Source organism: Anolis sagrei, chromosome 2 (assembly GCF_037176765.1).
Source record: "Anolis sagrei isolate rAnoSag1 chromosome 2, rAnoSag1.mat, whole genome shotgun sequence".
NCBI lineage: Eukaryota > Metazoa > Chordata > Lepidosauria > Squamata > Dactyloidae > Anolis > Anolis sagrei.
Window position 1 is genome coordinate 243577599 of NC_090022.1, and position 12712 is coordinate 243590310.

The following is a 12712-nucleotide window of genomic DNA, read 5'->3' on the forward strand; positions in this document are numbered from 1 at the left end:
ATGAAGATGCCTTATTTTATGTTCCTTACAAAGACCTTGTAAATCTATTGCATACAAAAAACCAAGCAGTGCATCATTGCCAGCTTTTGTTTCAACTCTGTAAAGTAAAGAGTAAAGATATTACTGTTCACTTTGATTCCAGTCTGTGAGTCTTTTGCGTTTCGACTTTGGGTGCTGGGACGTCTGGCTAAAACACACGCTGTGTAACAGTTCCATAGGTGGCTGTGGAGACCTATTCTTGATCTGCAAGTTCTCTCAGTGAGAACATCAATTTCCAGGTGGAAGGCTGTCCCAGTCAGGATTGGTTTGGTGCGCCTTCCTCTTGGCATGTTTCTCCCTTTCATCCTCCATTCGTGCCTCTTTGAATTCTGCAGCACTGCTGGTCACAGCTGATTTCTAGTTAGAGCGCTCAAGGGTCAGGGCTTCCCAGTTCTCAGTGTCTATGCCATATTCCTTTTTCTGTTCTTGAGTTGGGAGTACAGTAATTGCTTTACTCCCAACTCATGATCGGGCATTCAGACAACGTGGCCAGTCCAGCGGAGTTGATGGTGTAAGAGCATTGCTTCAATGCTGGTGGTCTTTGCTTCTTCCAGCACAATAACATTTGTCCACCTGTCTTCCCATGAGATTTGTAGGATTTTTCAGAGACAAAGCTGATGGAATCATTCCGTGAGTTGAGTGTGACATCTGTAGACAGTCCACGTTTGACAGGCATATAGCAGAGTTGGAAGGACAATGACTTTGTAAATAACCTCCTTGGCCTCTGTAGTCCATAGGCTACATCGGTGTTTCTCAACCTTCTGAATGCTGCAGCCCCTTAATACAGTTCCTCACGTTGTGGCGACCCTCAACCATAACATTATTTTTGTTGCTACTTCAGAAGTGTAATTTTGCTACTGTTGTGAATCGTAATGCAAATATCTGATATGCAGGATGTATTTTCATTCACCGGACCAAATTTGGCACAAATACCCAATGCATCCAAATTTGAATACTGGTGGGGTGAGGGGGGGTTGATTTTGTCATTTTGGAGTTATAGTTGCTGGGATTTACAGTTCACCTGCCATCAAAGGGCATTCTGAACACCAAAAACTTGGCACACAGAACCCCCATGATCAACAGAAAATACTGGAATGGTTTGTTGGGCATTGACCTTGAGTTTTGGAGTTGTAGTTCACCTACATCCAGTGAGCACTGTGGACTGAAACAATGATGGATCTGGACCAAACTTGGCACGATTACTCAAGATGCCCAATTGTGAACACTGGTGGAGTTTGGGGAAAATAGACCTTGACATTTGGGAGTTGTAGTTGCTGGATTTATAGTTCACCTACAATCAAAGAGCATTCTGAACCCCACCAATGACAGAACTGAGAACTCCCACACAGAACTCCCATAAGCAACAGAAAATATGGTCTTTGGCGATCCCTCTGACACCCCCTTATGATCCCCCCCCCCCCAGGGGTCCTGACCCCCAGGTTGAGAAACTCTGGGCTACATGAAATTCACAGAATGTTTTCGGGGCCTTTGCATTCTCCAGACTTCCTGGATCATTCTTTGCCTGCTTAGGAAAAATAATGTTTTGGTGCAAATAATCTTAAGAGCAACCACTTAAATACTTGTCTTTGGTAAACAGATTAGGCACTTTTAAAGTGCAACTGTTGCACTCCAGGCCTGGAGCCACCTATGACTACACTAGCACACAAGAGTCCAGAGTATAAGCAAACCATTTGTTGTAAAAACTCATACAATATATGAAAAAAGCAAGAACAAAGAAAGGAGAGGAATAAAAAAGGTTAAACAATAGGTGATAATCATATAGGAATCCAAATGTCTCATAAGAACCCAAAGATAACACAGTCCAAGAATAGCTAAAACTCACAAGTACAGCAAAAGTCTATAAACAAAAGGTATACTTGGAAAACGTGAACAAGAATCATAAAACTTCCAGGATACTTGACTCCAAATCCCTTGACTTGACACAAGAACACAGGCCTGACTTTTTACTTGAAAGCCAACATTGCCTGAACTAGCTAGAATGTAAACTGTTAATAAGCAGTCATGAAATCATGTTGTTTACCATGGAATTTCTCTGTCTCTTTCCCAAGACGTCTCTCAGACCTATGGGACAGATTCTCTGCTCTAATCTTTAAACAAAGAGTTTTGCTTATTTCCGTAACTCCAGGTGCTTTCCCTTGAGAGTTTTCTGTGTCACTTAATACCTCCTCAGACCCCTTATCTAATGATATTGTTTCTGGCTCCGGTGACTGATCTTGGAGCTCAGTTTCATTTCTCTGGCCTGAATCTTCAATGTTTTGAACCTTGCCTGCATCAACACTTTGAACCGGGCTTGAATTTGCATCACTTTGAACCCCAGGAAATCCCACAATTCCTTCTGAATCATCAGTGAACTCATCAGCCCCTGGCTGAGCTACAACAGTAACTCTTCTCGTGGCCCACTCCTACCCCAAAGCTAACATTTAATTTTTTTTTCAAAAGCAGAAGTATACTTATAATCCTATCTGATTTGGATTGTTGGAGACCCAAGAGCCATTGCAGCTGCCCACTCTGCATAGCAGATTGCTGTAAGGATTATAGCCGCATAATTTAAAGTACTTAATGTTATACTTGCAAGCTCTATATAAATGCTAAACATTTTTTATGTTTCTACCACCCTATCAAAAATATGCACCAGCTTACCTCTGCATTAGTAGGGATCAGTTCACTCATCTCTCTGAATACAAAGTGCTGAGCATTTCCCTGTAGTATTTCTTTTCATCTTTCTAGCCCTCTTTTCCATGAAAAGTCCTAGATAGCAGTTTTGTTATAAACAACTTTAGTGGATTTGTGACTTTGGACAGAATAGAAAGAGATATCTACACTGAAATGTATGGATAGTTCAACTACCTTGGCTGCTGCATGATTCTCTTTTATTTTATAAACTACTTTGAGAAAGAACCATGGCATTCAGTAACTGCCAAATTATGTAGTCCATAGAGTTAAAAGCTATTAATTCTCCATTATGAATCAACAGTACTCCTTTGTTTGGTTTGAATTAAAAGCATATGATGAATAGAAATGGGCAGATGTTCACAATCTTTCCAAGGTTATTTTTCCAGCTGGAAATCTGTTGTGCCAATTCTATGATGATTTGCAGAAGAATGTGAGGGAAATTTATAAATTAAAAATCCCAAGCACCTGAACTGGTTTAACATAGACTTATGGACATGTAAATAAAAGCTTGGATGCAACTTTAAATAATCATAGTCACCTCAAAGATGTAGAGCCAGCAGACTCAAAAGGCTAAACGTAATGTTCTAGCTAAAGCAGATCCATGGATATAAACTATGATTAACAAATCTCATGCTCTAGACAGCATTGAGATTTGTCAGTCACAACTTGTATCCCAACTTGTCTACTTTTGCTCCAAACTCATGTTTTCTAGTTTTGTTAGTTTTTGACAGTAATGGAAGTGAAAGATGGGGAGTGGTCAGGTATGCTTATTTATATTCCAGATGTTATTTGGCAGCAGGTTTCTCCATCTATGCTGACAATCAAGCCATCACCACTCAAGCAGGGAGCTTTGAAATGGTTGAACAGAAGCTCTTTGAAGCTTTAGGTGCTCTTACTGCTTATTACAGGAAAAACCAACTGATTGGTAATCCATCTAAAATGCAGACGTGTGCTTTTCATCTTAAGAACAATCAACTCAAGCTCTGAGGATTACTTGGGAAGGAATCCCACTGGAGCACTGAAGTACACCAAAATATCTGGGAGTTATTCTGGACGGTGCTCTGACTTATAAGAAGCACTGCTTGAATACCAAGCAAAAAGTGGGTGTTAGAAAATCATTGTATGATAGCTGACTGGCACAACCTGGGGTTCACACCCAGACACAGTGAAGACATCTGCCCTTGCACTTTGCTAATCTGCTCCTGAGTATGCATGCCCAGTGTGGAATGTATTTCACCATGTTAAAAAAAGTGGATGTGGCATTTAATGAGACCTGCCACATTATTACAGGATGTCTATGCCCCAATACTGTTGGAGAAATTATACTGTTTAGCAGGTATTGCATCACCTGATATCTGTCAGGAAGAAGCAGCCTGTAATGAAAGGACCAAGGCATTGATATCTCCGGCCCATCCTCTGTTTGGATATCAGCCAGCAAGCCAATGTCTTAAATCAAGAAATAGCATCCTAAGATTTACAGAGACACTCGCAGGGACACCTCAGCAAGCAAGAGTCCAAAACTGGCAGACAAAAACCTAGAACCTCAATCAGTGGCTGATACCACATGAGAGACTCCTTCCTGGGCATACAGAAGACTGAGAAACTTGGAAGGCAAAAGATGCAAAGCTAACCTTAAGAAATGGGGCTACAAAGTGGACTCCACGACGTGTGGAGTCCACTTTGTGGAAAACAGCAAACCATAGACCACATACTACAATGCAATCTGATCCCTGCTACATGCTCAATGGAGGGCCTTATGACAACAATCCAGAGGCACTCCAAATGGCCAGCTTCTGGTCAAAGGACATTTAGCATGATGTCAAGTTTTTAACTTTGTTTGTGTTTTTAAATACATTATAACTGCATCCTCAATTCGCTTCTGACATAATAAAAAGTTTTTTTCATCTCTAATAATAAACTTCTTTTGATTTAGAACTGCTCAGAATTGCAGACTAACAATCCCTGGAAGATCACACTTTGCTCACCCTCTTTACAACTCCATCCCAAAGTTTTTCAGGTTCTGGGAAAACCTAACCAGAGCATAACCAGAGTATCAGGTGATATGAGCTTTTATTGCTGTACTTTAGAATTTGTACTGCTCTGCTTTCATTCATATGTTGCTGATCATTGCATGTATCTTGTTTCCCCCTCTCCTTTTCCAAGATATTTTGTCCCCAAGCGAAACTTCTTAAAAGAAAAGATGGAGACATTTGCTTATCACTAGACTTTCTTACTAATGATCAACTGTCTCACTCCAGTCCAGATGCTGAAGGGAAAGGGCATGAGGTGTGATTACTGGATTGCTAATCTCTCTGACGCCAGTTGCTGGATCCCTTCTCCATCCCATGGTAGATATCTAATCTTACAATCTCTTTCTCTGATCTTTCTTTCTTTCAGACCTCAAGAAATTATCTGCCATCCTCCTCCCTCCACTTGTCTCTCTCCCTCCTTCTCATCTGCACATTTGCCTCTCTCCTCTCCTCTTTCAATCCTCCCCTTATCTCCCTCTCCTCTCTCATATCTTTCAGTTATTGAGCTGCATTGGTGCAGTGGGTTAAACTCTTGTGCCAACTGAACTGCTGAACTGAAGGTCAGCAGTTTGAATTTGCAAGACGGGATGAGCTCACATCTGTCAGCTCTAGCTTCCCATGTGGGGACATGAGAGAAGCCTCCCAGAGGATGGTTAAACATGCAGGCGTTCCCTGGGCAATGTCTTTGCAGACAGCCAATTCTCTCACACCAGAAACAAGTTTCTCAAGTAGCTTCTGACACAGAAAAAAATCTTTCAGTTGTCCTACCTTTCACTTCCTCCCTCCAGTCTCTGTCCTTCTTCCCACTGATAGTAAGATTGTTGCATTTAAGGAGCAAACAAAGGCTTTGGAAGGAAAGGCTCTTTGGATACAGGAGGAAGCATTCCAAAGCACCATACTGTAGGCTGGTACAAGTCAGTTCAGAACAAATTCATAACTGGACGATCCAGAGAGAAAGAACACCAGCCTCTATTTTCTAGATTTTCTAGTTGAAATTCTAGAAAATACTGTAATACACACAGCTCCGCAATGTATACTATAGTATTCCATTATTACATGAAAGAACTACAGTGTGTTAATTGCAGAACTTGAAAGCAACTAATTACAAATAGAAGTTGCAATAAATTCAATTTTCTCATTTTAAAAGGTCCTTTTTGAATAACGTTTAGTAGTAATTGAGGGATAATTTCCACTCCTTTTTTTTTTTATGTGACCAGCATTTAGTGTAGCTCAGAATCATGATTATCATCAGGATTTCTTCTCTGCTCAATTGTGGTTTTGGGATGCTTTCAAATGTGTTGCTCATGCTTACTAGCCCAGTTTGTTTCTGAATAGGTGACTTGTAAACTCATAAATTTGATTTTGATAATGTCCTTTATTATTTCTTCTGAGTAAACAGATATGGAAAGAGTTTATTTTTTTCAACATGCCTTTTCTGAGTGAAAATATAGTTTTGAATAAACTAAAGAATAGACTTACAGCAAAAAAAAAACTATTCAAAAAGGTTTGTTTTGTTTTGTGTGCAGTGCTGTATTTCAAAAGCAGTGTTTGAACTATATTTTCACAATTTAAAAATATTTATGAAAATTATTCATAAGTATTATTACTAGCATGGGAAGGCAGTAGTTATGCCATTCTTTTATCAATTTGATTGATTTTTTAATATATTCTGTCCTAAAAGTACATTTTTATGTCTCATTCCAGCTATATTCCACTGTTGAAATGAAAAAAGTTTGCAGTAACTAGAAATGGAATTTGCTTAAGGACACTTAAAGCCAATTAGTGTATAAGGTAAAGGTATCCCTTGATATTAAGTCTAGTTGTGTCCAACTCTGGGGGCTGGTGCTCATCTCAATTTCTAAGCCGAAAAGCCAGAGTTGTCAGTAGACACTTCCAAGGTCATGAAGCAAGTATGACTGCATGGAGCACCATTACCTTCCTGCAGAAGCGGTACCTATTGATCTACTCACATTTTCATGTTTACGAGGTGCTAGGTTGGCAGATGCTGGGCCTAACAGCAGGAGCTCACCCCGCTCCCCAAATCTGAACTGCCAACATTTCGGTCAGCAAGTTCAGCAGCTCAGCGGTTTTGTGTATATGTTACACATTTATATTTGGAAGATCATGGTTTACTAATATGCATTCTCTTGTTTTCTTAGACCTTTATCTAATTTTTCATTTTAAGAGAAACATTAAACTGAGCAGCCCAAGTAGGCCTGTTTTTGGCTGAACATATTGATTCGCAGGTTAACATTTCTTGGGATCCACTAGTAGGTATCTTTTCTTCTTTGGCAGAAAACTGTATTGCATAACAAGAGGATCTTAGACCACATTGTTCTACTCATGATAACCAAACTAAACACAGACCGGGTGCCAATTCAGGGGATTTATTGAAAATAGCAGGGCATACTGTTTTTCCTTAACTATGAAAGAAAGATGTGATGAAAATGCTATTTTTATACTCCCCAAAACCAGAGGAATAACTCAAGGATCTGCAAACAAAGAAACGTAATTTTAGCTTTCTGCATTGCAGCCATTAATCTGTTTGGATTTCCGAACAAGAAATCTAAGGATGTTATTCAGCTCCGTGCATTCTAATTGGTTTCCTGTTCCAAATGAAAACAAACGGGAATGAAACACTTCCAATTTAGTTGAAACTAAAATGTTTGAAAGAATTATTATTCATTCTATTTGCTCTGCTATAACATCAGAAAAGAAAAAGAACCATACGATATTATCTTGTTTCTTAAAGTATTTAAATCTTTCACTGGAGAACCTACAAATCTTTTGGTGGGACCAAATCAGGCCCTGACACGGAAATATATATTTTCTCCTCATTCATTTAGCTGTTAGTTTGGAAGGATGATTAGACCCAAGAGCACTGGACCTTTTCATTTTCTTCCCAGAAAGAATTACTAAATCTCTCCAAATAGGGTTACAGCCTGTGTTGGATGGGGTTACACTCCCCCTGAAGACGCATGTTCGCAGCTTGGGTGTGATCCTGGACTCATCGCTGAGCTTGGAACCCCAGGTTTCAGCAGTGACCAGGGGAGCATTTGCACAGTTAAAACTTGTGCGCCAGCTGTGCCCGTACCTTGGGAAGTCTTACTTGGCCACAGTAGTCCACATAGTTACATCCCGTATAGATTACTGCAACGCGCTCTATGTGGGGTTGCCTTTGAAGACTGTCCGGAAGCTTCAAATGGTCCAACAAACGGCAGCTAGATTGGTAACAGGAGCAGCGCTCAGGGAGCATACAATCTTCTGTTGCGCCAGCTCCGCTGGCTGCCAGTCTGCTACCGGGCACAATTCAAAGTGCTGGCTTTAGCCTATAAAGCCCTAAATGGTTCTGGCCCAACTTACATGTCCGAACGCATCTCCCCTTATGAACCATCTAGGACCTTAAGATTGTCTGGGGAAGCCCTGCTCTCATTACCACCTTCGTCACGAGTACGTTTGGAGGAGACAAGAGACAGGGCCTCCTCAGTGGCGGCCCCTCAGCTATGGAACACCCTCCCTATAGATATTAGATTGGCCACCTCCCTTTTAACATTTCGGAAAAAGTCAAGACGTGGCTTTTTGAACAAGCGTTTGCAAATGCAGAGTAACCAACATAGGAAAATGGAATGATGAGACAATGAGTCCAGACAACAAGGAGACACTATGAATTTATATTTTATTGATTTGTTTAGTTTTCATTATATATATTTTTAGTTTTTATTATGTTATTTTTTAATTGTATTTATGACATTGTAAGCATTGAATTTTGCCGTTAACCACCTTGAGTTGTCTACGGGCTGAGAAAGGCGGTATATAAATACACTAAATAAATAAATAAATAAATAAATCAACATCTATTTATAATTGTCCTGTTTAAACCATAATGTTTTACGAATTAAGGCATGTTAAGAATTCACTTAAAAGCATTAAGGGAGGAAAACTATAAATGAAAAGGAAGCAAAATGGTAGTTTTCCTGGTAAGGAAGATTATTATGGAACTGATTGTGGCCAGGTTGTGGATGGGCCTTGAACAATCATTACCTCCCTGTTACTTACCTTACAGAGGAGTTGTAAGAAGATGATCTTGACTGCTACGTTGAGCACATTTGAGCAAAAGTTTGATTATTTCTTCTTGCTACTGAAATCCACACGGATATTATTTAGCCTGTTTCAGATTCTAACCTGTCCTGTTGTTATCCATTGGCATTTTTAAAACAACTTACTCTTATATAGTAGTAATAACAATAAAACAAAAACAAAACTCTTCCATTGGATAATCCAATGAGAAAAGTGGTTCTTACAATGCTGATCTTTCTACATGCTTTGGGTGGACACTAGTTTGGTACTAAGATTGACCCAGGATTTTAAGGCTGCCAGTCTGAAGATCTCTTTCCCTCCAAGGGCCCTTCCACACAGCCCTAAATCCCAGAATATCAAGGCAGAAAACCCCACATTATCTGCTTTGAACTGGGATATATGGCAGTGTGGATTCAGATAACCCAGTTCAAAGCAGTTATTGTGGGATTTGCTGCCTTAATGTTCTGGGTTATATGGCTGCATGGAAGGGTTGTAAGGCAGTCAGGTCCGTAGCCAGGCTGAGTCCGAGTGAAAGAGGGTCTACCCTAGCAAAACTTTTGTATCATTACCCCAATACCCCCATGCATATGGGATATATTGAGTAGGGTGATCAGATCATGATATGAATAAACATAACAGTTTAAATAATGCACCAGTAAGGCCTTTTCGCGAACCACCATGCTACTGCCTGAAGGCAGTGGTTCCCAACCTGTGGATTCCCAGGTAGTTTGGTCAACAACTCCCAGAAATCCCAGTCAGTTTACCAGCTGTTAGGATTTCTGGGAGTTGAAGGCCAAAACATCTGGGGACCCACAGGTTGAGAACCACTGCTCTAAGGGCCCTTCCATGCAGCCATATAAGCCAGAATATCAAGGCAGATAATCCACAATATCCGCTTCGAACTGGGTTATCTGAGTCCACACTGCTATATAATACAGCTCAAAGCAGATAATGTGGGATTTTATACAGCTGTGTGGAAGGGGGCTAAGAGGCTTATCTTGTTGATTCAGTAATGAAATAATAGATATCCAGAACATGCTCAAAATAGCCTTATATTCAGAGGGCTGCACTTCCTAACAATATGCAGAGAGAGATGTTAACTGGATTCCAGTCTTGAAATTATCAAACTAGTACCTTACATTTGGCAATAAGTATAACTCTTGTCCATTAGCCATGATTGATCTGGCATAAAACTAAGTAGGGGTGTATTTTGTTCTTTGTTGCAGAATGAATACTATCCTGTTTTATAATTCCCCCTTTCTCAAATTTCTGTCATTTTTCTGCTGTTTTCGACCTTCTACGTAGCTCTCCCTGCTTTATAAGTACCGCTGTGTATTTCTTCTTAGAAACTAGTGCAGAACCAAGTATCTCATCTGTCTGATTGAGAGTTAGATAATTTTGAACATTTGTCAGTAGGGACTGTGTTTGTTATTTGAAACACTTTAACACACTGATCACAAGACTAAATAAAATATACAATTATGGGTTCTGTTTAACAACCTAGGATATTATAGGATACTATACACATGAATTGTATATTCCTTTGTATTCAGGGTGGGCGGCAAAGCAAAAAATGTGATGGTAGCCCTTAGAAGTTTTACCAACAAGGGAAACAAATATAGCCGCAATGTAAATAGGAAAAGGAAGACAAGCAAAGCGGGAGTATATAATGTTCCCATTAGGCAAATCAGGGTAGGTTTATGATTCTGACCACCCACTTAGCGATAAAATTCATGAAAATAGTGAAAGAAGAAATTGCTAGGGATAAGACATCCAGGAGGTGATTAATGAATGAAACAGAGAAAGATGAAGAAAGAGTTTTGGCAAAAGTCTTGCGAAGAAGCTTAGCAGACAAGCTGGACAATATAAACAACGAGACAAGATCTTAAGCTTGTAACCAAACTGATCCACAGAATAACAATGCATTACACACTAACATGTTGACTTATAGAAATGTGTTAAAACAAAACCATCATGTGTAACTGATAACAACAGCAACAGCAAAAACAACAACTTTATTTTTGTATCTTGCCTCCATCTCCCCGAACGGCCTCGGGGCAGCTTACATGGGGACATGCCCATTCAACATAGTTAAAATCTAACACACTAAAATTCATAAAACAACATCCTAAAACAGGATAAAGCAACCACAACATAATATAGTATCAAACAACCATCAAACAAACCACCAGTGGCCTGAGTAGTAAACAGTTCCTGAGCTCGGGTGGGTGGTTTGGTGAAAATCAGTTGCAAGGACAGGGCTGATGGGTAAAGTGCAGACCCAGATAACAAAATTAGGAATGGAGGGCAATATGAAGTAGTACACTATATCTCTGGTTAGGAAACAGTGTTTCTTAATAAAGTGCAAGGACTAGATTTTGGGACATGGCTGGAGCCAAATTTGTCTGAGGGACTGTCTAATCAAAATATGCACATTTTTAGATCTTTACGGAAGATCTTTAGATCTTTACGGAAGGTGGACAGGGTGGGTACAAGTCTAATCTCCCTGGGGAGAGTGTTCCAGAGCCAGGGGACCACCACCAAGAAGGCCCCCTCTCTTGTCTCCACCAACCATGCTTGTGACAAAGGTGGGAGCAAGAGAAGAACCTCCCTAGAAGATCTTAGACATCATGCAGGTTTGTAGGACAAGATGCGGTCACGAAGATAGGCAGATCCGAACCGTTTAGGGCTTTATAGGTAATAACCTGCACCTTGAATTGAGACCGATATTGGCAGCCAGTGATGCTGTTTAAACAGGGAGGTTGACTGCTCCCTGTAATTCATTCCAGTTAACAACCTGGCTGCAGACCTTTGCACTAATTGCAGTTTTCAGGCTGTCTTCAAAGGCAAGATGAACTGTCCAGAATGGTTTCCAATAGGATAGTGCATTTGCTATAAAACGTAAGTTTAAAAACTCATAACTATTTTTGACAAAATAAAACAGATATTCGACCAGAGCAGTTCAAACCTAAACCAACAAAAGTCCTGCTAAGATTAAAAAATACAGCAATACAACAAATTCTATTTTAATGCGTAGGTGCCAAAGACTAGGTAGAATACAAAGATTGTAAGTGTAAAAAGAATTTAATTTTGTTACCTATTGAAAGGGGTCAGGGAGATCTGAATGCAAAAACATTTGGATGCAATTAAGTATGTATGTGGTTAGGAAACCATCTGGCCACATTTTATGGGGAAAGTTTGTTGTTACAGCTGAGGCATACAGACACCATTGCTTCAGAGATACAACTAGCTTGATGATTGGTAAAGTTTTGCCCTTGATGGTTATTACGTTTAGTAGTGAGGATTTATGGCTGGATTACTCGCAATGATGGAGTGAACGGAAAGTCAGACAACTGTTTGTGAATTAAGTCAATGGCTAAGAGGAGTTGAGGACGGCACTTGAAGCGGGAAACTGGGTGTGAAGAATACAAAAGATGTAAAAACTGTCCTTTTCCCTTTCTCATTCAGCAGAACCCTTATGATTCCACTGTGTATAGAAGTAAAACAGCCAGTTCAGGATTAGTACTGAGCCTCAAGTTTGTGTTTGAAAAGCTTTATTTGAGGATGGCTCAAGCCCTAAATATGACTACTAATTTCAAGAGATAAAGGTGTATTTGTGGTTTTGTGCTGGTCTACTTGTACAACCTTATATCCTTGATTTATCTTCCATTTGAACTTATACAGATCTCCTTCCTCTTCTTTACAAGGCTCTTTCATACCATTTCATATTTTAATGCAGGCATGAGGAAAAATACATCTTTTCTGAATTTGTTTATGTTATTATACGATTAAGTCAAGGAGCTTTCCAAGGCTTCAGAATATACTTTATTAACATAAGTATAACCAGGATGTTAAAACAGATATTCTGCCAA